Consider the following 25512-nt stretch of genomic DNA (forward strand, 5'->3'; position numbering starts at 1 on the left):
TATCAGAGATTTTAAAAGCGGAAGTTGGAGTTAAAGCTCCAGATACAGACTCTCTAACCAGGTGCCTACAAGTCACTGGGAGGCATCTTTTTCCAGATGACTCTATACTCCAGTTTGAAGATTGGTCTAGACTTTGATCATGCAAAGAGATTCACACCCTCCAGCCAGCTTCCTCAGGGCACTCTGGAACTCGTTGCTCCTCAGGCTGTGAATGACGGGGCTTACAGGGGGATCACCACACAGAAGAGCACAGATACCAGGGTGTTCATGTCCAGCCTTCTCTGGGCCTGTCATAGTGGAAGTTGGCTGTTCCATAGAAGACCACCACAACATTGAGGGGGGACACACAAGTGGAGAAGGCTTTCCTTGTGCCCTGGGCGGAGGGAATCTCCAGGATGGCCACCATGTTGAGTGCGTAGGAGCCTGCAGTGAAGAGGCAGGGGCTCAGGCCCATGGTGGCACTGACCACGTGGAGCACAGACTTGTTGACAGAGGTGTCAGAGCAGGAGAGATTCAGGAGAAATGGGGTGTCATAGGGAAAGTGGCTGAACTGGTGGGGCCCACAAAGAGTGAGTGTGATGGCCAGCACCGGGTGTGTGACCAGATTCACCAGCCCACACAGCCAGGACCCAGTCACCAGGTCAACACAGACCTTCACACTCATGATGACTGGATACTGAGGAGGACGGCAGGTGGCCACACAGCACTCTACTGGCCACACAGCCAGTAAGAAGCCTTCTGTGCCAGCACATGTCACCAAGAAGATATGGGAAAGGCAGCCCTCATAAGAAATGGCCTTCTTCTCCCAGAAGAAGTTTACCAGCAGTACTGGGAGCGTGATGGATATTTAGCAGACGTCCAAGAAGCTCAAATTGCTGAGGAAAAAGTACATTGGAGTGTGGAGAGCAGGACTGACCCTGGTGGCCACTATTATGAGCATGTTCCCCAGGAGAGTGGTCAGGTAAATGACCAGAAAGAGCAGAAATAACCAGCCCTGTAGGTTGGAGTGGTTGGAAAAGTCCAAGAAGATGAATTAGGTGACAAATGATTGATTGCTCATTTCCAATGGTATCATAGCTACAAAACAGAGAAAAAGAGACCATGACGAGAATGGACTGAGAGCACCCCAAACAGGCTTGTTAATCTGCAGGAATATGGCAAATAATATTGTATACAGAGATGCCTGGACTCTGGAAAGAGACGTATAGGAGTGACTTTAGAGAGAGCATAACTTCTCACAGACTTTTGCATGGGTGCTCTTTTGTAAGAATAAATGGAGACTTGGTCTAAATGCACAACCAGCTATCAACCCCTGTGTCTCATTGAATCTGCAGTATCTCCTTCCTAACACTGTGCTTCACTGTGATGAATTTTTTTTGTATGTCTGTTATTTCAAGTAATATTTTATTGTGGAAAAATGAAGAAAATGCAGAAAGTTATTCAGAAGAATAGAACAGGTCACAAAATCAAAGCTCTCTTTGCATTCATCCCATTCTACCTCTATCTGTCTTTAAAATATCCAAAGCAAAATTTCCCAATATTGTTGTACTCTATTTAGTTGTTTGCCTTGTTATCTTAATTTCCTAACATGAAATTAAGTTAATATCTCCCTTTTTATTGAACATAGAAACCTTCCATTCCATTTACTATCATAAATATTGGAATAGAAGCTTTCATACATATGTATCTGTAATCATCTCTGATTATTTCTTAAAAGTAAAATTATAAGTCACCTGCTTTTAAATACATTGATCTATTTTTTTTCAGTAGAAACTTTTATTTTTTTAAGTTTTATAAGATACAAAAAATTTTGACAAATGATATATACTTAGGTATTTTTTTTCTTTTGTATTATAAAATTTACCTCACCATACATTACATTTCCTGAAAAAACAATGATTGATACAATTACTGATTTTCTATCATGTTACCCATGCTAATCTGTGATCCATTTTCTTGAACTAAAATTTCTTTTACTTTTTCAATCTTAAATGAAAAATATTATAGTAAAACAGTAGGCTCTTGGTCCAGATAGATGTGGATTGAAATCCATCTGTTTTTTACTAGATGTTGTTTGTAAAAAAGTCAGCTCATCTCTATTCCTCAGTTTGTTCCTTGCTTAGGATATTAATGATGTCTATTTCACAACTGCTGAAAAACGTTTTGAGATAATATAAGCTATGTGTCTGGCACATTTTTTTGGTGTATGTGTGCTGGGTTTTGATTTCAGAGCCTTATGCATACTAAGCCTGCACTATACCACTGGACTTTGCCCCTAGTTTCATTTAGTTATACTTTTTTATCATAAATAGATACTGAATTTTCTTATTTTCTCTGCATCTATTGAAATGATATATATTTTTTCTTATTTAGTCTGTTACTATGGAAATTCGGTTGATTGAATTTTTGAATATTGAACCAGCCTTGCATTCTGGGATTGATCTCAATTGACTGTAATGTTATTTTTATTCTATATGGCTGAGTTCAGTTTGTTAATATTGTTCCATGCTTTCTTTTGTGTATTCTATTTTCGCTGTTCTCCAGAGATAATCTATTTCTTGAAGAATTCTCAGCTGTATTCTACTGTTATTTTCAGTCAATGCATGTTAGTGGACTAGTGGGAAACAGAGAAGGGATTTATGAAGTTTCCAGGAAGCCCTGCCTTAGGTACTGTAAACTCAGTCACAGAAATATGGCCTTCACAGTGACCCACTTTCTAGCAATATGGCTGAGCCTAGTTCTTATTCCTCCCGACGTTAGACATTTCGGTCTTTTCCTTTCCATAGCTGCAAAGGTTTTCTGTTGAGTGTCCTAAAGTAACAGTTTCTGTTACTATTGCCTCTGAAGATTACAGTTTTGTTTTATGGAAAAAATCAGGAAATGGGTCTGGGAGGAGTTTTGGCTGCTGTTGCTGTTCTTTGTCCCTCCACCTATCCAAGAAATGATACCGTTAAAGATACTTTGTCAGAATACTTTCCTATCTTCCTGGGAGCATTTGGTGGAATTTATAGAGAAAAAAAAATACAAATATCTTATGTCCATAGCCCTCTGGGTCTTTATGCTCTTAAACCAGTCTATACTAAGTCTTTAGCAATCCATTAACTATTTTTTTGAGTTTTTTAAATAAATAAACTCCTATGTATCTAGTGGGTTCTCCCATAGTTAAAAAAATGCCTGGATTATTTTGGTTGCTTATCTCTTCCCAGACTTTGGTTTGTTGTTTGCCTTATAATAATCATCCCTAATAAAGTCAAGGAAAGTCATTAATTTGCATTTTTTTCTGCTTTTTTAGTTATTATAATGATTAAAACAACATGCTTTCTAGCTATTTCGATAGATACTCAAGGTGAAATTTGGAGTCTATACACTTACTTTTCAAAAATATTTAGTAATTTCTAATTTAATTAAATATGTAGTTATTCTGTTCAAAACAATCCCATTTCTAGTATATTTCCAAGGAAATTAATGCACAGTTCACAAAAATTCTTGTGTAAAAATTCATAATAACTCAAACAAATATGTCTTCAGCAGAAGGACAGAAGACAAATCATGCTTTATCATGCAGTGGAATAATTCAGTTACTTTAGAAACACAAATACTGGAACATTAATAACATTGACAAATATAAAAAAAAATTCTGGGTGAAAGAAGCCAGATACAAAATATATACTGTATGTTTCCTTTAAATAAACTTCAAAAATTAGCAAAACAGCTATAATGGTCAAGAAATAATGGTGGTCTTTTTTTTTTTTTTTTGGAGCTCAGGGGTGATACCAGTTGAAGCATGAAGGAATTGTCCAAAGTGATGGAAATGTTTTGTATCCTGATTTTTTTTTGGTTCATATATATGTAAAATATTATAAACCTGTACACTTTAGATCTGTGCATTCTTTGAGTACAAATTATTGTTCAATTTTTTAAATATAGCCTTATTTTAAAAATAAGTAATTAATGGGGAAGAGTGGTACCTGCCTGTAATCCCAGGTACTTGGGAGACTAAGGAAGGAGGATAATAAATTTGAAACTCTGCAAGGCCCCCCGCACCAAATAATTGAAAAGGCTGTGGATATAGCTTCATGGTAGAGTGCCACTGGGTTCAATCCCCAGTACTGCAGTAAGTAAGTAAGTAAGTAAGTAAGTAAGTAAGTAAGTAAATAAATAGAAGTGAAAGCATTTTTTCAAGATGATTTTTAACTCAGGATTGGTTGGAACCACATCTAAATATTTTTTTAGGTCTCTAAGAGGTTAAGTATTTTCTCCCATTTTTTTTGCATTTCTCTACTTCTTTTTTTTACCACAGTGATAGTCCAGGACATATCACATTTTACAAGTGACATCAGTTGTTTCCTGATCACGATTTGTTTGAAGCAGTGAATGTGATTGGTGGGTGCATTCGGTCTGTATCACAGATACAAAGCCTCGCTCACCATGATAGATGGGCGTGTGCATGTGTGTGTGTGTGTGTGTGTGTGTGTGTGTGTGTGTTATTTGTTGTGGGATTGGTCTTTACTGAGAACACTGTCTTATAGTTAGTGGGATGGCAAGTTGGCATCTCAGGCAACATTGATGGCAGAAATCTCAAAGAATATAGCAGGAATCTGCCATCTAAGGCTCAGCAAGCTCCGAACACTTGGTTATCCTAATTGCTATAAATGGAAAGACGCTCACTATTGAGCTTCTCTGAGAGCTGCATCATACTGGGGCGGGAGGAGGGAGCCCATTTCCTTAGAGATGTACCCTGTTTCTATGGGACTCCAGCTATGCTTCAAGGGGCTGGTGGGATAGTACCAGTTTATGCTGCCAAGCCCTGAGCTATTCTGAGGAGCCTGCTACTTCAGGGGAGGTGGCAGGGTATCAGCCTATGGGGCCGGGACTAGGCTCTGTGAAGCTGTGTCAGGCCTGATTTCTAAGCAAGGTACTTGGCAATAGAAACCTCGGATAACTTCCCACCCCCCACCATGCCATGGGCCACCTGAGAGCCCAGGTGTGTCTCTGGAAGCCAGGATTGGGTATGAGAATGGACATCAATGATTGCAGAGTATCAACAATAGGGGACCATAAATCTCTTTCAGGTGAGTGCAGACTGAAAACAGGGACATCTGAAGGGAGATAGACTGAGTTTTAGAAAATCATCAGATCTCTAGGTCAAGAACATGCAGATAGACCCACTCATGGAATTGTGCGTATGAGTCCAAGGAGCAGGGGTCGATACCTGTGAAACCTCGTTCCCCAGGTTTTAGACACACCTGTTTAGTTCAAAAGAGTGATCTGAGTGCTAAAACAAGATCAAAATGAAGTGGTCTGTATCTGAAGACGTGCTGTGTTGAAGGTGGGAGAAAATCTCTGAAGCCCTCATGGAGAAGGATATGGAGAACTTTAAAGACCTAGTTGAAGAGGACACAGTAAAGAAAACAAATCAGTTTGGGTAGGCTGGCTAGCTGGCGGGATCACTCAGGAAAACAGGAATATGTGAGGAATAGCAGATGTAGAGGAGGCTTTAGTGGATTTGATTTGAGTAATGTTGAATGTGAGTTATCTGTGGGATAATCACGTGGAGATGCCCTTCACAGACAGCCTAGAACTGCAGGTGTGGATTTGGGAGTCATTGTCTTGAAGGCAACTGTTACAGCAAAGGGTAAATATGAAATCCCCCAGGAGAATAGACAAAGTAGAGAAGGAAATAGAGAAAGTAGGGATTCTTGTGATACTTGGTGTTAACGAAAATTGTAGTAAAAGTTTATCCAGAAATGACTAAAAACACCACACTATCTAGTTCAGTTGTAGGTATCGCTTTCTCTAAATACTTTCCCTAAACAAGAGGTTACCTTATTAGCATTGATTTACAATAAATCAACTTTGAAATGGAGCTGGAATCTACATGTACTTGACATTTCTTAGGTTCTCTGTTTTCTCTATCAACTACCTGGATGAACTTCAAGTAATTTAGAAATCAATGACATGTACTTTCTTTTAACACCCATATCAAAAAGATGAATATGACAATCTCTTTTATAGGTAGATATCTAGATGTTTTCAGAAAAAGAAATAAAATTCAACATAGAAGGCAGTTCCAGCAGATTTTACTATGGTAAATTGGCACATGGTCTGTGGATGTGTAAAAGAGAAAACTAAACGTAAATGTTCAGAGATTTAAAAATACAATCTCTGAAGTTGTGCATACTGCTTTTGTAAAGGTCTTAAATATAAAGGTCAGTTCAGGAGGGACAATTTCATGGGGCATTAAAAAAATTTTCCAATGTATGTTTATATAATTTTATCTACATATAAATTTTTCCTTGGTTTTATTGGCTAATTTCTTGTAGGTCACGGGTGTGGGGTAGGGTGAAGGATGATACCCAAACAATTTTCCTTATCCTCTATGCTCTTTATTAATGTAGGGCATTAGATTGAATCATCATCATGGTCACCATTGGAATCCATTATTAACAATCATAACTCATGAATGACACTTTGTGACACAATATGTACTTGCTCCTTAGAATTTATATAATGAAGCATAGGAATTAGATAAACTTAATAGTAAACCCTCTGCTCTGCAATAATAATAACCATAATCATCATAATCATCTAGGGCATATTTCATAGAAAAACAATTTGAGTGTGAGTCTTCTTAGATTGCTTCAATACACATAAATGCCTGACTTTAAAAACCTTGTTTAATATGGTTTAAAAGTGGCATGCTTTCTGTAAAAATTAAATTGAATTTCGGATAATCCATTCTATCAGAGCTCAGTGAATTTCTTTGAATAGATAAATTTTTACATACCTGAATCCAATCAGGATTTTTCAAATTGAGTAATGAATAGAGACACACATTAGATAAAAATACCTAACACTTATTAAATGCCTATAAGACTTTTACATGCATTAACTTATTTGGTTTACACAACAACCTATAAGATAACCTATTATCCCCATTTTACAGAAAAAAGAATTGAAATTAATGCACAATATATTAATGCAAGTAGGGAAACATCAATGGATCCCTTTAATTTGCATAATGTACATTAATTTGTACATTTAATATGTATAGACAATTATGATTTAAGAAACCAAAAAGAAATTGACTCAGAAAATTTATCATGTAATAACTATTATTTGTAGTGATACTTTGTTACCTGATGATAATACCATATATTAGTAAATTGCCTTATTATCTTCAATGCCCAGACATTCTTGTCCTTGGTTCTAATAATTCATTGCACATGATTAATAGGCCAACACAGCTTGCATTAAAATTCCAAATCTCAGGGCCTTAAAAAGCTTAAAGTATTTAAATTTCAATAGAAAGTCGGTGCTTCAGTTAAGCACAAATAATTTTAAAATCTAAATGTAAACAAAATAAAATAAATAAGTATAGAGTCTTAAAAGAAGATTTTTTTTGTTTTGGTAATAAAGGAAATGTTTTTCTGACTAAACTTAGGGATTCAATTCCTCAAATGCAAAAGAAAAAAAAATGGGCATGACCAAAACGAGGAAGAATGGTGTGATCATGAAAACCCTTATGCACATCAGGGAAACAATGATTCCTATTTGATCTCAATAGCACAAGAAATGATTAAAATTTTTAAAACCAATTTTCATGTTTCCTTGTAAATTGCTTAACACACACACACACACACACACACTCACACACACACACAAACAGTACAAGGTCAATTTATTCAGAACAATATCTGAATGATTTCAGGTGCTTGTGGCAATGTGAATTTATTACTGTGAAATCTATGAGCTATCTGGCATTGCCCAGAGTTGTCCTCATATCCTTCCATGTGATATGGGTGCTTGGAGCCAAGGGAAAGATCAGAGGTCATTGTGCAGAACAGTTGGCCTAAGTCAGTGAGTTCCAAGTGTTCCCAGTGATGCTTGTCCAAGAACACACTTTGGGGGAGGCTGGGCTCTTTCACCTAACATGCAGGGATGCCCTTACCCCTAACTGGTAGGTTTAAAATCTTAACAAATTCAGCAAGAAAAAGCCTCCCTCCTGTCTTGGAGATTCAGCACTCAATTCAGCATTTAACATCTCTTTCAGTTCTGTTTTTTGGGGGCCAGGCAGTTACCGGAGATTGAACTCAGGGGCTTGACCACTGAGCCACATCCCCAGCCCTATTTTATATTTTATTTAGAGACAGGGTCTCACTGAGTTTCTTGGTGCCTTGTTTGTGCTGAGGCTGTCTTTGAACTCACTCTCCTCCTTGCTCAGCCTCCTGAGCTGCTGGGTTACAGGCGTGCACCACTGTGCCAGGTTTTTCAGTTCTTTTTATTTCACCTGTGCTTCTTCTAGATAAAGGGGAAAGGGAAGACAAATTATTACCTCTTACGATATTTCAGAGCCTTCTAGTTATAAAATTCTTCAAAATAAAAAATTATCTTTTCCATTTAGGATTTTAAAATTTCTTTTCTTGGTAGTGGTTAGTTTCAATTCAAACGAATTTTGTTCCTATACAGGATCCAATTTAATCCTAAGCCAGATCTACTAAGAAACCCAAAGAGGATAAGATCTGCTCCCTGTCCTGCTGCACCCGTCCCCTGACTCAGGCAATGGCAAGGCACTACTGAGGTGGATGGCGCAAGGCGTCCATCCTCTGGAGGAGCGCAGTATGTTTCTGGGAATGGGCTGATTTGTTTTTGTATTCCTTTAATAAGTATAGTTTTGATTTCTCATATGACCATTAAGTTTAAAGGAAAAATCATGACTTTCCCAATTAATGCAACTACTTCTAAAGCATAGATCTGTTTGCTCTAAATGCAATGATTTAGCTGTGGAGTGTAAATTGTTAATGTGTAAAGAAACACTCCCTATATTCCTGTCAAGGAAGTTTTTGAGAAATTAAATTAAAATCTAGAGAAGGAAAATTAATGTTAAGAAGATAAATTAGTGCTTAGTACTGGGCAACTTGTTCTTGTTCCTGTGCACAATGGTTTGTGCTCTTACTTTTGTTTGATTACTACTTGCCATAACCATGGCATCGGTTTTAGTCAGTAAGTGAAGAAAGAATAGTCAAGGTATATGCAAATAGTTTGGGACATTTGTAACTATTATTAAAAGTTAACTAAGCAGAAACAGCTCAAAGCAAAACTCGAACTGAAAGTACAAATGCTTGCTTATGCATAAGCCAAGATACATTCTTGTATTCTAATTGTAGCTACGTAATATTTTGTTTTGTTTGAATAATGATTCCTGTTTTGTAACCACCAAGTTCTGTAAGCCTGCCAAAATGAAAAGTATATATGATCAACTTCACAAGTAAAGATTGGGATCAACACCTTCACTTTGGTGTTGGTGCTGTTTCTCCACCCCCTCTTTCACCGACTCCTCACCATCTGTTCGTCTCCTGAGACCCCCTGTTGGAGCTGGTCTCCGACAGTGTCCTTAAATAAACTTAAAATCTAATGGAAAGATGAACTCAATATGTGCAGGAAACTTGGTAACAATTCTATGTAATCTACAAATTATCATTATTTTCTCTTAGTGTTTGCTTGGGCAGCTCTGGGAATGGAGCACTTAATACTTATCAAAGCCTCTCATTCCATCTTGAATAGGCGCTCCTCCAGGTCCTAGTTGGGCCTCTCAATTGTGTTCTAAACACTAGGGCAACACCTTGTGTAAATGTGCACTTAGTAAAGGTTTGACAAATGAAGAAGGTCTGTCAAGTACATCAATTGAGCAGAGTTTTTAAAAGATTTTTTAAAGACGGTATGGTGTGGGACTTAAAGGATCTAACAGAGACTTGACAAAGGCGAGAGGACATTTCTGTTCAGTGGTTCTGGTGCAGATATCTTGCTGAGAAAAATAAAGCCTCTGTGGGCATAAGTGAGGCAGCATAGCCCAGCGGCTTCTGAGGAACTCAGTGTCTCCTGTCTCCTAAACATATCCCTTATGGAGACCATCGGTTCAGTTCCCACAGAACAAGCAGCTCTGCATCTTTCTTTCCCAATCAGTCATCTCAAACTCAGGTGACCGAGAATGAAGTCACTTATGAGTGACAACAAAATATAATATTTCTAAAGGAGGGGGGTTGTGTATGAAGTAGATTACTCACAAGCTTCAGGGATTTATTACAGTTAATAAATTGCTTGCAACTCCCCTCCCCAAGCATCCATGTGTTGTAAGATAAAGATGAAAACCCCTAGTTAGTGAATGAATACATTTCTAAACATAACTTCTTCTACAATAATGATTTTTTATTTAAACAGATATTTTGGTAGGTCTATTGTTATGCTATATTGTATCATAATGGGAATGTGTCCGTATACTTTCTCCCTAAAAATTATTTCTTTTTGTTCTGTTCATCAAAAGCAGAGGATTAACACTTAGCATTATCTATTGTTTACCATAAGTAATTTTCCACACACATCATCTCACTTAAGGAATTTAGGCATCTCAGGGTTTCTGGTTATGTTTTGGGTTTTCTTCCAGTACTGGAGGCATCATGCTATATCCCTCAGGTTTTGTTATAACCACTGAAGTTATTTCTACTCTGGCAATACAAGTAGTATTGTGGAAACTTAGACACACATAGAAAAGGTGCTATGATAGGTCATTACATAAATGCCATCAAAATGGTAATGAAAATATGTACAGTATTCTGTAATATGTTTATAAGGTGTAGGTGTATCCTGATTCTGGGATAGTGTTTTTGAAAATTGTGATGGTAAATAAACTACTTACCAGCAACTCTCACAGAGAGGCGTAGATTTCTGGTTTTGGTGTGGCCCTTGCTGATCTCCATACTAGCACCTGGGCTGCAAAGAAACTCTTGGTAAAACTGGCTGTTGGTCTCCATTCACCACAAAACGGACCTGTTATTCTGAAAGTTTCCTCTCGCATATCTGTGGCCTCATGAAGGAGTCAAAATCCTCTGATCTCTCACAATTCATTTTCCTGTGATGGACATTTATAGAGGTCTGGGGCTGACCTGTTGGGAAGATGCATCGAGCCTCTCCTCTTCAGCTGCTCTGAGACTCCTCAGTGTGCAAACACAACTCAAAGGCAACGGCTTGAGTTCAACTGCAACAATGGAGAGTAGTTAATTCGCTGTTGGATTCATTAATGTCTTGGCAATCACCTGTTCCCAGCATGCAGCGAGAAGATCAGCGTCCTCTCTCTTCTGGGATGTGGATGAGCAAAGTTCAGAGTGATATTTCTGCTCAGAAGTTGTGGGTGGCAGAAACCTCAAGACTGCCTTCCCTTCCCGCTAGGGAGAGAAGGAGTCAGGGTGAGTGTACACATATTGGGATGGATTTCGCACGGCATATGAAGTTTTTTCTTCATGTTACATACTTTGCCAGATGGACAGATATCAGAAGCCACGATATTAAAAGCATCCCCACTATCTTCAGCTGATTCACTAGTGCTAAGTGCTGATCCCTTACAAAACACTGTATGACTTCGTGCCCCTTAATTTTATGATCCTGATGATGCTCATGACCTGGTGAAGAAATTGTTTGCTATGGAGTTTAAAAGTAAGGGGGAAAAAAAGGTCATCAAACAGCTCTTTCGGGCACAGATGGAGAAAAGACAACAAGCTTTAAAGTCTTGTAGTATTTTACTGCACACACAAAAAAAATTATTAGATAAAGAGGTAAGTCTCTAAAACTTAAAATTTCCCATAATACAATGGGGTTTTCCTCATGCTTAGGAGAGACACATTAACAATACTCCTAAAAGATCTTAGAATGATTAGCCATCAGGGAAAGGCAAAGCTAAAGCACATTTGATGAAGCACTTCACAAATTCCAGGGTCTTCACAATAAAAGGAATGATAATGATGTTTTGTTAAGGGAGTGAGGAAATCAGAAGCTTTATTCACCACTCTTAATAATAAGCTAAGCTGGTTCCACTAGTCTGAAAATGATCTGGAACTTCTTCAGAAAGTTAAATATGGAGTTAATGATCCACCTCTTCCACTCCTACTTACAAACTTAAGATAAATAAAAAAGTTGTCCACCAATGATTTCTACATGAATGTTCATATAATGTTCATATTATATATAATTTTCATATTATATATACGAATCTTATTCATATTAGTCAAAAAGTGAAAATGACCAGGCAGGTCTGTAATCTAGCTACTCAAAAAGCTGAGGCAGGAGGATCACAAATTCAGGGACAACCTGGGCAAATTTGCAAGACCCTGACTCAAAACAAAATTTTTAAGAGGGTTGGGCTTTGGCTTAGTGGTAGAACATTGTTTAGTGTGCATGAGGCTCCAGGTTCAATCTCCAGTATGACAGCCACACAGACACAAAGTAAAAATTACTATCCAGTGGGAAATAAAAATAGAAATGTGGAATTTTCATAAGATGGAAATCAGTCACAATAAGGAGGAATAAACTAAAATACTAATACAAGCTACAATATAACTGAAATTTGCAAACATCCTAAGTGAAAGGAGTCAGATCCAAAAGGCGTATATGGTATTACTTCATTAAAAATATCCACAGAAACTCGAGTGTATACATAGGTCTTTCCACATGTGAATGAGAAACACAGAAATGGTGTTTATTTAAAACTTAGAATCAATATCCATTAGGAAAATGCAAGTCGAAGTCACATTGCAAATAGCACTTCACATTCACTAATGTTGGTAGAGCTGCAATATTGGGGGAAAGGAGATTGACTGCTTTGGGTATAGGCTTTTTTTGGAGAGAAAAGTAATAAAAATATTTTGAAATACCTGTGGATTAGAGAACCGTGGTGAGGTCACAATGTGTCACATACTTAGCACAGTGTGCTTCTTCTGGTTGGAGGGAAACCACAGTGTTCATGAGACACTGTGTATAGAGAGAGCACTCTTGTAATTGCTGCTGAAGAGTTCACATATTTCTACAACTAAGACATTTCCTAGAATGAAACCATCATCTAGTTCTAATCTCACTATACAGTCTGTCTCCCAGCAAGCTTTCTCAGGGAACTCTGGACCTCGTTGCTTCACAGGCTATGAATGATGGGCTTCAACATGGGGGTCACCGCACAGAAGAGCATGGAGACCAGGGTGTGCGTGTCCAGCCTTCTCTGGGCCTGTCATAGTGGAAGTTGGCTGTTCCATAGAAGACCACCACGACAGTGAGGGGGGACGCACAGGTGGAGAAGGCCTTCCTCCTGCCCTGGGCAGAGGGAATTTCCAGGACGGCCGCCATGATGAGTGCATAGGAGCCTGCAGAGAAGAGGCAGGGGCTCAGGGCCATGGTGGCACTGACAACATGGAGCGCAGACTCGTTGACAGAGGTGTCTGAGTAGGAGAGCTTCAGGAGCAATGGGGTGTCACAGAGAAAGTGGCTTATCTGGTGGGGCCCAAACAGAGTGAGTGTGATGGCCAGCACCGTGTGTGTGACCAAATTCACCAGCCCACACAGTCAGGACAAAGTAACCAAACCAACACAGACCTTCACACTCATGATGACTGAATACTGAGGAGGACGGCAGGTGGCCACACAGCAGTCATACTGGCCACACAGCCAGTAAGTCGCCTTCTGTGCCAGCACTTGTCAACAAGAAGAAGATCTGGGAAAGGCAGCCCTCATAAGAAATGGCCTTCTTCTCCCAGAAGATGTTCACCAGCAGTACTGGGAGGGTAGTGAATGTGTAGCAGACGTCCAAGAAGCTCAAATTGCTGAGGAAAATTACATTGGAGTGTGCAGAGCAGGACTGACCCTGGTGGCCACTATTATGAGCATGTTCCCCAGGAGAGTGGTCAGGTAAATGACCGGAAAGAGCAGGAAGAACCAGCCCTGTAGGTTGGAGTGGTTGGAAAATCCCAAGAAGATGAATTCAGTGACAAATGATTGATTACTCATTTCCAATGTTGTCATAGCTACAAAACAGAGAAAAAGAGACCATGAAGAAAATGGACTGAGAGCACCCCAAACAGGCTTGTTAATCTGCAGCCACATGGCAAATAATATAGAATGAAAAGCAGCCTGGAGACTGATAACCTGTGGGACTGGTCTCAGGGAATCAGACCCATGGAGCCGCACACATTTTCAGGGGTGATGGTGGGTGGGAGTAACCAGAGAATTGCTAGAAGCCAACAGAAAGCCATTCAACCTCATCATTGTGTGAAGTCATTTCTTATTGTCTCAGTAATCTCTGTCTCCTGTTGTTTTTTCATGTAAACATAGGATTTTTGGAGAAGTTCATTTTCATTGCAAATGTTAAGAAAAAAATTTACAAAGCAGAGTCATCATCTGCAGAAGCAGTCGGTGTTGCCTTCAGTGTTTTCCAATGTAGAGTTTTTCTCATTTTACATCAATCTTGATCTCTGTGTTCGGAAAGGCAGAAGTTAACTATTTCTGTACAATGCTGAAATTATCAGGGCCAGAGAAAAATAGAGGAAAGAAGTTGATGAAGTGGGGTTGGCCTGGCTATCTTAAGTATACAGGGAAGATCAGTAGAGTAGAAGAAGAATGAGAGGGTGGAGAGGTTTGTGAAGGGAGGGAATGTGAAAGGTCTTTATGCAGATCATGTTATGTGCACATGAAAGTCTCAAACAGGGGACTGCACCTGTATGTATATGTAGAAAGCACCAGTCTGAAATTAACAGATAAATGACCCAAAGAAAGATCAGTAGAGAAAGGAGAATGGGTTCGGAAAGAAGAGGGAGATGGGGGTGGGGACAGAATGGAGTAAATCAGATTCCATGAACGTAGGATCTTTTCCAAATAAACCCAACTTCTATGTATAACTATTATGCTCTAATAAAAAATTTAAGAAGATGACATGATCCTGTCAGCAAAGAGTGAGATTTGAATTCTTCTTGACCTATTTTTATACCTTTAATTTCTTTCTTTTTTCTAATGGCTCTGGCAATTTCAAGGATGAAGTTGAATAAAAGTGGTGAATGAGGGGGCACCCTGTCTGCTTCCAGTTTTTAGAGTGAATGCTTTCAACGTTCTCCACTTAGAATGATGCTGCCTTGGGTTTAGCATAGATAGCTTTTACAATTCTTTTACAAAGTTCCTTCTGTCCTTAGTGTTTCTACTGTTTTGACAGGTAGGGGTGCTATATTTTGTTAAATGCTTTTTCTGCATCTATTGAGATGATCAATAAACTTACATCTCTCTTAAATAAACTTAATCTCTCCCCTTTGGCTAAACATTCAGATCATCTCCAGTCCTATAAATATTGTAATGAACATTTTCCTACATAAACATATGTGACCATTTCGAATTATCTCTTCAGAATAAAATTTAAATCTGACATAAAAGAATTTGTTGTGCAGGTTCTATTTAAAACTAGCTCATGGGAGAAATTGTATTAAGTGAAATAAGCCAGACACATAAAGAGAAATAGCAGTTTTTCACTTCTTTGTGGAAGTTAAAAAGTTGATCTCAGAGAAGTAGGGAGTAGAGTGGTGGTTATTGGAGCCTGGGAGAAAATCACCAAAATCATTGTGAGTCTGATTTCTCGAAGACGCATGTGAAGGACTGCCTGAAACATGCCCTCTGAGTGTGGTCTTTAAAAAAAATAAGAGTGGACTTCTAACAGGGTCCTCAGAAAATCTCTCTTCTCTCCTCAGTTGGCAGCAGGAGGTCCATGGGTCTGGCTGCCTAGGAGCTAGCTGTGGTTTGCAAAAGGGCAGGACCAGGAGGGCTGGAGAATCACAATAATCACTAGTAGACCACATTCTAGGTGAGGGCAGGCTGCAAACAGGCCATCCATAGAAAAATGTCTTGAGCTCTGAAAATGACAGAATCTGTGGATTTAGGAAACAGTTGTGGGTCCAATCCACTCATAACACCTACTCCCTGGGTCAGTCCATGGTTGCCACAGTTACCACAGGCCTGACCAGAACAACCCTGAGGGGGAGATTCACTCTGGCCTTTTGGCGTGGAGGTTTTGTCTGGGGCCAGCTGACCCATTGCTGCCAGCCTGAGATGAGGTGGGACACCGAGGTGGAAGGGAACAAGGGGGGAAGCATCCCTAGCTAATGGCAGCCCGAAGGTTGGGCGGGGGAGGGAATGGGAGGAGACAGTTCGCAGGGGACAAGATGTGATTCCCCAGGGCATGTCCCCGGCCACACTCCACCTGCCCACACTCCTCTCAGTACAGTGGGCCTTTCAGATAATTAACCCACAAAATGGCTGGATCCACAGATTAGGTCACAAGTCTCACAGTCTAATCATTTCACCTCTGAACACTGCTCCTGTGGCTGACCCTGAGCTTTTGGTGGGGGGATACCTTATTTCTAAGCCATAATAGTCTCTACAGTCCATGTGCTTTGGTTAGAATATCTTCATGTCATCTGGGAGAGTAATCAGGTGCCAACACAAGATTGAAAGGAAATATCTGGTAACTGAAGATGTGACATTTGGAGCTTGGGGAAAAGCTCTGAAGAGGAGGCCTGGGTGGAGAAATTTAAAATCCTGGTGACGAGGACACAAGAGGGCACCGGGTCTGTGGGGTAGCTGAGTGGCAGTGGGATCACTCATTATAACATAAATAAAAATGAGAAGGAGCGTGTCTGGGAAGAGGAAAGGAGGAAAGGAGGTTTGGCCTGGAGTCTGGGTACCTGCGGGGTCTCCCCAAGGAGATTCCAGGAGGCAGCGGGACAGGTTCCCAGGAGATAGGCCTGGGAGTCATGTCTTAGAGTGACTCTGGAAGTCACAGGTACTCATAAAGCCAAAAAAAGAGCAGGGTGAGAAGAGAGGACCTGATGGACTGTGCGGAAAAGAAGGTGTCCAGAAGGAGGCTCACCAGCTATCAGCAATCATTCTGCACCACAGTGTCAAAACTCTGATCTCTGTACAACGCCTTCTGCACCACAGTCTAAAACCTCTGCTCTCTATAACAGTCCTTCTGCACCGCAGTCTACAACCTCTGCTCCCTGCCACAATCCTTCTCCATCCCAGTCTCCAAGTTATGCTCTCTGGAACACTCTTTTTGCACCCCAGTCTCAAACATCTGCTCTCTGCAAAAGTCCTTCTGCACCTCAGTCTGAAAACTGCTCTCTGAAAAAATTATTCTGCAACCCAGTTTCCAACCTCTGCTCTCTGTAACAGTTCTTCTAAACCTCAGTCTCCAAACACTGCTCTCTATAATATCCTTCTGAAAACCACTCTGCAAACTGTAATATCTGTAACAGGCCTTCTGCATCCCAGTCTCCATCTTCTACTCCCTGAAATAAAACTACTGCACCCCATTCTCCAAGTTCTCCTCTCTGAAAGAGTCCTTCTGTACCACACTCTAGAACATCTGCTCTCTGCAACAGTCTTTCTGCACCTAAGTCTGAAAACTCTGCTCTCTGCAACAATCATTCTGCAACCCAGTCTCCAACCTCTGCTCTCTGTAACAGTTCTTCTGGACCTCAGTCTCAAAACTCTGCTCTCTATAATATCCTTCTGCACACCAGTCTACAAACTGTGCTATCTCTAACAGTCCTTCTGCACCCCAGTCTCCAACCTCTGCTCTCTGTAACAGGCCTTCAGCACCCCAGTCTCCAAACTCTGCTCTCTGTAACAGGCCTTCTTCACCCCAGTCTCCAACCTCTTCTCTCTGAAACGATCATTCTGCACCTCAGTCTCAAACCTCTGCTCTCTGCAACAGTCCTTCTGCAACTCAGTCTCCAAACTCTGCTCTCTGTAACATCCTTCTGCACCCCAATCTCTACACTCTGCTCTCTGTAATAGTCCTTCTGCACCCCAGTATCCAACCTCTGCTCGCTGTAACAAACTTTCTGCACGTAAGTCTGAAAACTCTGCTCTCTGCAACGGTTCTTCTGCACCCCAGTCCCCAACCTCTGTTCTCTGAAACAGTCCTTATGCACCCCAGTCTGCAACCTCTGCTCTCTGTAACAGTCCTTCTATACCTCAGTCTCCAAACTCTGCTCTCTGTAACGGTCCTTATGCACTCCAGTCTCCGAACTGTGCTTTGTGTGTCAGTCGTTCTGCAACCAAGAATCCAACCTCTGCTCTCTGTAACAGTCCTTCTGCATCCCAGTCTCAAAACTATGCTCTCTGTTAAATTGCTTCTGTACCCCAGTATCCAACCTATGCTCTCTGTAACTGTCCTTCTGCACCCCAGTATCCAACCTCTGCTCTCAGTAAGATCCTTCTGCACCTCAGTCTCCAACCAGTGCTCTCTTTAACAGGCCTTCTGCACTGCAGTCTCCAACCTCTGCTCTCTGTAACAGTTCTTTTGCACCCCAGTCTCCAAGCTCTACTCTCTGTTGCAGTCCTGCTGCACCCGAATTAAACCTCTGCACTCTGTAACAATCCTTCTGAACCCCAGTCTCAAAACTCTGCTCTCTTTAACAGTTCTTCTGAACCAGAATATCCAAACTCTGCTCTCTGTAACACTCCTTATGCAACCCAGTGTCCATCCTCTGCTTTCTGTAAGAATCCTTCTGCACCCCAGTCTCCAACCTCTGCTCTTTGTAAAAGTCCTTCTGCACCTCAGTCTCCAACTTCTGCTCTCTGTAACGATCCTTCTGCACCTCATTCTCTAACCTCTGCTCTCTGTAACAGTCCTTCTGCATCCCAGTCTCCAACATCTGCTCTCTGCAATGATCCTTCTTCTCCCCAGGCTCCAACCTCTGCTCTCTGCAATGGTCCTTCTGCACCCCAGTCTCCAAACTCTGCTCTCTGTAACAGTCCTTTTGTACCGCAGTCTCCTTCCTCTTCTCTCTGTAACTCTCCTTCTGCACCTTAATTTTCAACTTCTTCTTTTTATAAAAGTGCTTCTGCACCTCAGTCTGAAACCTCTGATCTCTGCAATTATCCTTCTGTAGCCCAGTCTCCGAACTGTGCTATCTGTAACAGTCTTTATGCATCCCAGTCTCCAACCTCTGCTCTCTGTAAAACGCTTTCTGCACTCCAGTTTCCAAAATATGCTCTCTGCAACAGGCCTTCTGCACTCCAGTCTCAAACCTTTTCTCTCTGCAACGATCTTTTTGCACCTCAGTTTCCAACCTCTAGTCTCTGCAACAGTTATTCTGCACCCCAGTCTCTAACCTCTGCTATCTTTAAGATTCTTCAGCACCTCAGTCTCTAACCTCTGCTCTCTGTAACAGCCTATATGCACCCCAGTATCCAACATCTGCTCTCTGTAACAATCTTAGGCACCAAAATCTCCAACTTCAGCTCTCTGCATCGGTCCTTCTGCACCCCAGTCTCCAACCTCTGCTCTCTGTAACAGTCCTTCTGCAACTCAGTATACAACCTCTGCTCTCTGTAACAGTCCTTCTGAAACCTAGTCTCCAACCTCTACTCTCTGCCACATTTCTTTTGCACCCCAGTCTCCAACCTGTGCTCTCTGTAACTGTCCTTCTGCACTCCAGTCTCCAACATCTGCTCTCTATAAGTATCGTTCTCCACCATAGTCTCCAACCTCTACTCTCCTCAACGATCTTTCCTCACCTCAGTCTCCAACCTCTGCTCTCTGCAATGATCATTGTGCACCCCAGTCTTCAACCACTGGTCTCTGTAACAGACCTTATGCAGCTCAGTCTCCAGTCTATGCTCTCTGTAAGATACTTCTGCACACCAGTCTACAACATCTGCTCTCTGCAATGATCCTTTAGAACCCCAGTCTCCAACCTCTGCTCCCTTTAACAGTCCTTCTGTACAACAGTCTCCAAACTCTGCTCTCTGTAACGGTCCTTCTACACCCCAGGATCAAACCTCTAGATTCTGCATTAGTCTTTCTGCACCCAAGTTTCCAAACTCTGCTCTCTGTAACAGTTCTTCTGCACCTCAGTCTCCAAATCTGCACTCTGCAACAGTCCTCTGCACCCCAGTCTCCACCCTCTGCTCTCAGTAACAGTTCTTCTGCACCCCAATCTCCAAACTCTGCTCTCTGTAACACTCCTTCTGCATTACAGTCTCTACCCTGTGATCTAAGTAACAATTTTTTTGGACATCAGTCTCCAACATCTGCTCTCTACAATGTTTCTTCTGCTCCTTAGTCTCCAAACTCTACTATCAGTAAAAGTCCTTCTGCACCTCAGTCTCCAAAATTTGCTCTCTGTAAGATCCTTCTGCAACCAATTCTCCAAACTCTCCTCTCTGTAACAGTCCTTTTTCACCCAGATCTCCAAACTCTGCTCTCTGTAACAGTCCTTTTGCACCCCAGTCTTATAACTCTGCTCTCTTTAATAGGCCTTCTGCACCCAAGTCTCTAACCTCTGCTCTCTGCAACGATCCTTCTGCAACCTAGGATCCAACATCTGCTCTCTGCAACAGTAGGTCTGCACCTCAGTCAGAAAATGCTGCTCTCTGCAACAATCCTTCAGCACCCCAGTCTTAAACCTCTGCTCTTGTAACACGCCTTCTGCACCACTGTCTCCAAAATGCTCTCTATAAGATCTTTCTGCAACTCAGTCTCGAAACTGTGCTATCTGTAACAGTCCTTCTGAGCCCCAGTCTCCAACCTCTGCTCTCTGCAACAGTCCTTCTGCAACCAAGTCTCAAACTTCTACTCTCTTTAAGATCCTTCTGCACCACAGTCTCCAACCTCTTCTCTCTGTATCAGTCCTTCTACACCCAGTTCCCCAAACTATGCTCTCTCCAATATTTCTTCTGCACCCCAGTCTCCAACCTGTGCTCTCTGTAACAGTTCTTCTTCACCCCAGATTCCAACATCTGCTCTCTGCAATGATCCTTCTTCTACCCAGTCTCCAAACTTTGCTCTCTGTAAAAGTCCTTTTGTTTCACAGTCTCCACCCTCCAACCCGTGCTCTCTGTAAGATCCGTCTGCACCCGGTTTTCCAAACTTTGCTCCTTGTAACAGTCATTCTGCACCTCAGTCTCAAACCTCATCCCTCTGCAACGGCCCTTCTGCACTCCAGTATCCAACCTCTGTTCTCTGCAGCAGTCCTTCTGCACCCCAGGCTACAAAATCTGCTCTCTGTAACAGTCCTTCTTTACCCCAGTCTCCAAACTCTACTTTCTCTTTCAGTTATTCTGCACCCCAGTCTAAAACCTCTACTCTTTGTAACAGTCATTCTGCACCCCAGTCTCCAAACTCTGTTCTCTGCAAAAATTTTTCTACACACCAGTCTCCAACATCTGCTCTCTGCAACGATCCTTTTGCATCCTAGTCTCCAATGCCTGCTCTCTGCAACAGTCCTTCTACACCCCAGTCTCAAACTTCTGCTCTCTGCTACAGTTCTTCTGCACCAACGTCTCCAACCTCTGCTCTCTGCAACATCTCTTCTGCACCCCAGTCTTTAAACTGTGCTCTCTGTAACTATCCTACTGCACCCCTGGTCTCCAAACTCTGCTCTCTGAAGCGATCCTTCTGCACCTCAGTCTCCAACCTCTGCTCTCTGCAACGATCCTTCTGCACTCCAGGCTCCAACGTCTGTTTTCTGCAACAGTCCTTCTGACCCCAAAATCCAACATCTGCTCTCTGAAACGATCATTCCTCTACCCAGTCTCCAAACTCTGCTCTCTGTAAAAGACTTTTTGTATTTCAGTCTCCAACCTCTTCTCTCTGTAACGGTCCATCTGCTCCCAAATTGAAAACCTCTGCTTTCTGTCACAGTCCTTCTGCACCCCAGTCTCCAAACTCTTCTCTCTGCAACGATCCTTCTGCACCTCAGTCACCAAGCTCTGCTCTCTGTAAAAGTCCTTCTGCACCTCAGTCTTCATCCTTTCCTCTCTCTAATGGTCCCTCTGCACCCCAGTCTCAAATCTCTGCTCGCTGTAACAATCCTTCTGATCCTCTGTCTCCAACGTCTACTCTCTTTAACAGTCCATCTGTAACGCAGTCTCCAACCTCTTTTCTTTACAACGATATTCCCCACCCCAATTGCCAACCTCTGCTTTCTGAAACAGTCCTTCTGCACCTGAGACTCCAACCTCTGCTCTCTGTAACAGTCCTTCTAAGCCTCAGTCTGAAAACTCTGCTCTCTGCAACAATCCTTCTAAATCCCAGTCTCCAAACTATGCTATCTGTAACAATCCTTCTGCACCCCAGTTTCAAACATCTGCTCTCTGTAACAGGTCTTCTGCAACTCAGTCTACAAACTCTGCTCTCTGTAACAGGCCTTCTGCACCCCATTCTCCAACCTCTGCTCTCTGTAACAGGTCTTTTGCACCCCAGTCTCCAAATTCTGCTCTCTGTAACAGGCTTTCTATACCCCAGTCTCCAATCTCTTCTCACTTCAACAATCCTTCTGCACCTCAGTCTCCAAACTCTTCTGTCTGCAAGAGTCCTTTTAAACCGCAGTCTCTAACTTCTACTCTCTGCAACAATGCTTCTGCACCCCAGTCTCCAAACTCTGCTCTCTGTTTCAGTCGTTCTGCACCCCAAGATCCAACATCTGCTCTCTGAAACAGTCCTTCTGCACCTCAGTCTAAAAACTCGGCTCCCTGAAAAAATCCTTCTGCAACCGAGATTCAAAACTCTGCTGTATGTAACAGTCCTTCTGAACCTCAGTCTTCACAATGCTCTCTGTAAGATCCTTCTGCAACCCAGTCTCGAAATTGTGCTATCTTAAACAGTCCTGCTGCACCCCAGTCTCCAAACTCTGCTCTCTGTAACAAGCGTTATGCACCCAGTCTCCAATCTCTGCTCTCTGTAACAATCCTTCTGCAACTCAGTATCCAACTTCTGCTCTCTGCAACTGTTCTTCTGAACCCCAGTCTCCACACTCTTTTCTCTGCAACAGTCCTTCTGCACTCCAGTCTCCAACCTCTGCTCTCTGCAACAGTGCTTCTGCACAAAAGACTCCAAACTCTGCTCTCTGCTACAGTACTTCTGCTCTCCAGTCTCCAACATCTGCTCTCTGTATCAGTCCTTTTGCACATTCTCCAACCTCTGCTCTCTGCAGCAGTCCTTTTACACCCCAGTAACCAAAATCTGCTCTGTGTAACGATCCTTCTGCACCTTAGTTTCCAACCTCTGCTCTCTGAAACGATTCTTCTGCACCCCAGTCTCCAACCTCTGATCTCTGTATCAGTCCTTCTGCACCACAGTCTCCAAACTTTGCTCTCTGCCAAAGTCCTTATGCACCCAAGTCTTAAAACTCTGCTTTCTGTAACAGTTTTCTGCACCCCAATCTCCAACCTGTGCTCTCTGTAACAGTCCTTCTGCACCCCAGTCTCCAGTATCTTCTCTCTGCAACGATCCTTCTTCTATCCAGTCTCCAAACTCTGCTCTCTGTAAAAGTCTTTTTGTATCGCAGTCTTCAACCTCTTCACTTTGTAAGGGTCCATCTGGTCCCAAATTGCCAAACTCTGTTTTCTGTAACAGTCCTTCTGCACCCCCGTCTCCAAACTCTTCTTTCTGCACCGATCTTTCTACATCTCAGTCTTTAACCTCTGCTCTCTGTAAAAGTCCTTCTGCACCACTGTCTCCAAAGTCTGCTCTCTGTAACAGTTCTAGTGCACCACAGTCTCCCACATCTGGTCTCTGCAATGGTGCTTCTGCACCTCAGTCTCCAACCTCTTTTCTCTATAACACTCCTTCTGCACCCCAATTTCCAACCTCTTCTCTCTGTAACAGTTTTTCTAAGCCTTAGTCAGAAACTTCTGCTCTCTGCAACAATCCTTCTAAACAACAGTCTGCAAACTGTGCTATCTGTAACAATCCTTGTGCACCCCAGTCTCCAACACCTTCTCTCTGTAACAGGTTTTCTGCAACCCAGTCTCCAAACTCTGCTCTCTGTATCAGGCCTTCTTTACCCCTTTCTTTAACCTCTGCTCTCTGCAAAAGTCCTTCTACTCCCCAGTCTCCAACTTCTGCTCTCTGCAACGATCCTTCTGCATCCCAGTCTCTAACGTCTGCTCTCTGTAAGATCCTTCTGCACCCCGTTCTCCAAACTTTGCTCTCTGTAACAGTCATTCTGTACGTCAGTCTCCAACCTCATCTCTCTGCAACAGCCCTTGTGCACCTCAGTATCCAACCTCTGTTCTCTGCAGCTGTCCTTCTGCACCCCAGGCTAAAAACTCTGCTCTCTGTAATAGTCCTTCTGCACCCCAGTCTCCAAACTCTGCTCTCTGTAACAGTCCTACTGCACCTCAGAATCCAACCTCTACTCTGTGTAACAGTTTTTTTAAGCCTCAGTCTGAAACCTCTGCTCGTTGCAACGATCCTTCTGCACCCCAGTCTCAAATCAGCGTTATCTGTAACAATCCTTCTGCATCCCAGGCTCCAAAATCTGCTATCTGTAACAGTTTTTCTGTACCACAGTCTCCAATCTCTGCTCTCTGCAACGGTTCTTCTGTACCCCAGTTTGCAATCTTTGTTCTCTGCAACAGTCCTTAGCACCCCAGGCTCCAAACTTTGCTCTCTGTAACAGTTCTCCATAACCGCAGTCTCCAACCTCTGCTTTCTGTAACGGTCCTTAAGCACCCCAGTCTCTAAACTCTACTTTCCATATCAGTTATTCTGCACCCCAATCTCCAACCTCTGCTCTCTGTAACAGTCCTTCTGCACCTCAGTCTCAAAACAGTGCTTTCTGCAACAGTCCTTCTGAACCCCAGTTTCCAACCTCTGCTCTCTGTAACAGTTCTTTTGCACCCCAATCTTCAAACTCTGCTCTCTGTAAACTCCTTCTGCACCCAGTCTCCACACTCTGATTTCATTAACAATCCTTCTGGACCTCAGTCTCTAACCTCTGCTCTGTATAACAGTCCTTCTGCTCCTAAGTCTCTAACCTCTGCTCTCTACAACAGTCCTTCTGCTCCTAAGTCTCCAACCTCTAATCTCTGTAAAAGTTTTTCTGCACCTCAGTCTCCAAACTCTGCTCTCTGTAAGATCCTTCTGCAACCCATTCTTCAAACTCTGCTCTGTGTAGCAGTTCTTCTGCACCCCAGTCTCCAAACTCTGCTCTCTGTAACAGGTGTTCTTCACCCCAGTATTCAAACTCTGCTCTCTGTAACAGGCCTTCTGCACCCAAGTCTCCAACCTGTGCTCTCTGCAACGATCCTTCTGCACCCCAAACTCTGCTCTCTGTAACAGTCATTCAGCACCCCAGGATCCAATATCTGCTCTCTGCTACAGTCCTTCTGCACCTCAGTCTGAAAACTCTGCTTTCTGAAACATTCCTTCTGCACCCCAGTTTCCAAACTTTGCTCTCTGTAACAGACCTTCTGTACCTCAGACTCCAAAATGCTCTCTGTAAGATCCTTCTGCAAACCAGTCTTGAAACTGTTCTATCTGTAACAGTGCTTCTGCACCCCAGTATCAAAACTCTGCTCTCTGTAACAGACCTTTGGCACCCCACTCTCCAAATTTTGCACTCTATAACAGGCATTCTGCAACCCAGTCTCCAACATCTTCTCTCTGCAACGATCCTTCTTCACCCCAGTCTCCATCCTCTGCTCTCTACAACAGTCCTTCTGCACCCCAATCTCCAACCTCTGCACTCTGCAACATTTTTTGGGCACCTCAGTCTCTAAACTGTGCTCTTTATAACTGTCTATCTGACCCAAGTCTCCTATATTTGCTCTCTGAAACGATCCTTCTGCACCTCAGTTTCCAATCTCTGCTCTCTGTAAGGATCCTTCTGACACTCAGTCTCCAACCTCTGCTTTCTGTGA

General features: G+C 42.2%; 2 pseudogenes; both read right to left on the reverse strand.

The window, feature by feature from the left end:
* Positions 1-221: 221 nt before the first annotated feature.
* Positions 222-8986, reverse strand: LOC144373278 (olfactory receptor 5J3-like; annotated as a pseudogene).
* Positions 8987-12955: 3969 nt separating this feature from the next.
* Positions 12956-15885, reverse strand: LOC144373275 (olfactory receptor 3A3-like; annotated as a pseudogene).
* Positions 15886-25512: the final 9627 nt, after the last annotated feature.

Source organism: Ictidomys tridecemlineatus, unplaced genomic scaffold (genome assembly GCF_052094955.1).
Source record: "Ictidomys tridecemlineatus isolate mIctTri1 unplaced genomic scaffold, mIctTri1.hap1 Scaffold_345, whole genome shotgun sequence".
In the NCBI taxonomy this organism is placed as follows: domain Eukaryota; kingdom Metazoa; phylum Chordata; class Mammalia; order Rodentia; family Sciuridae; genus Ictidomys; species Ictidomys tridecemlineatus.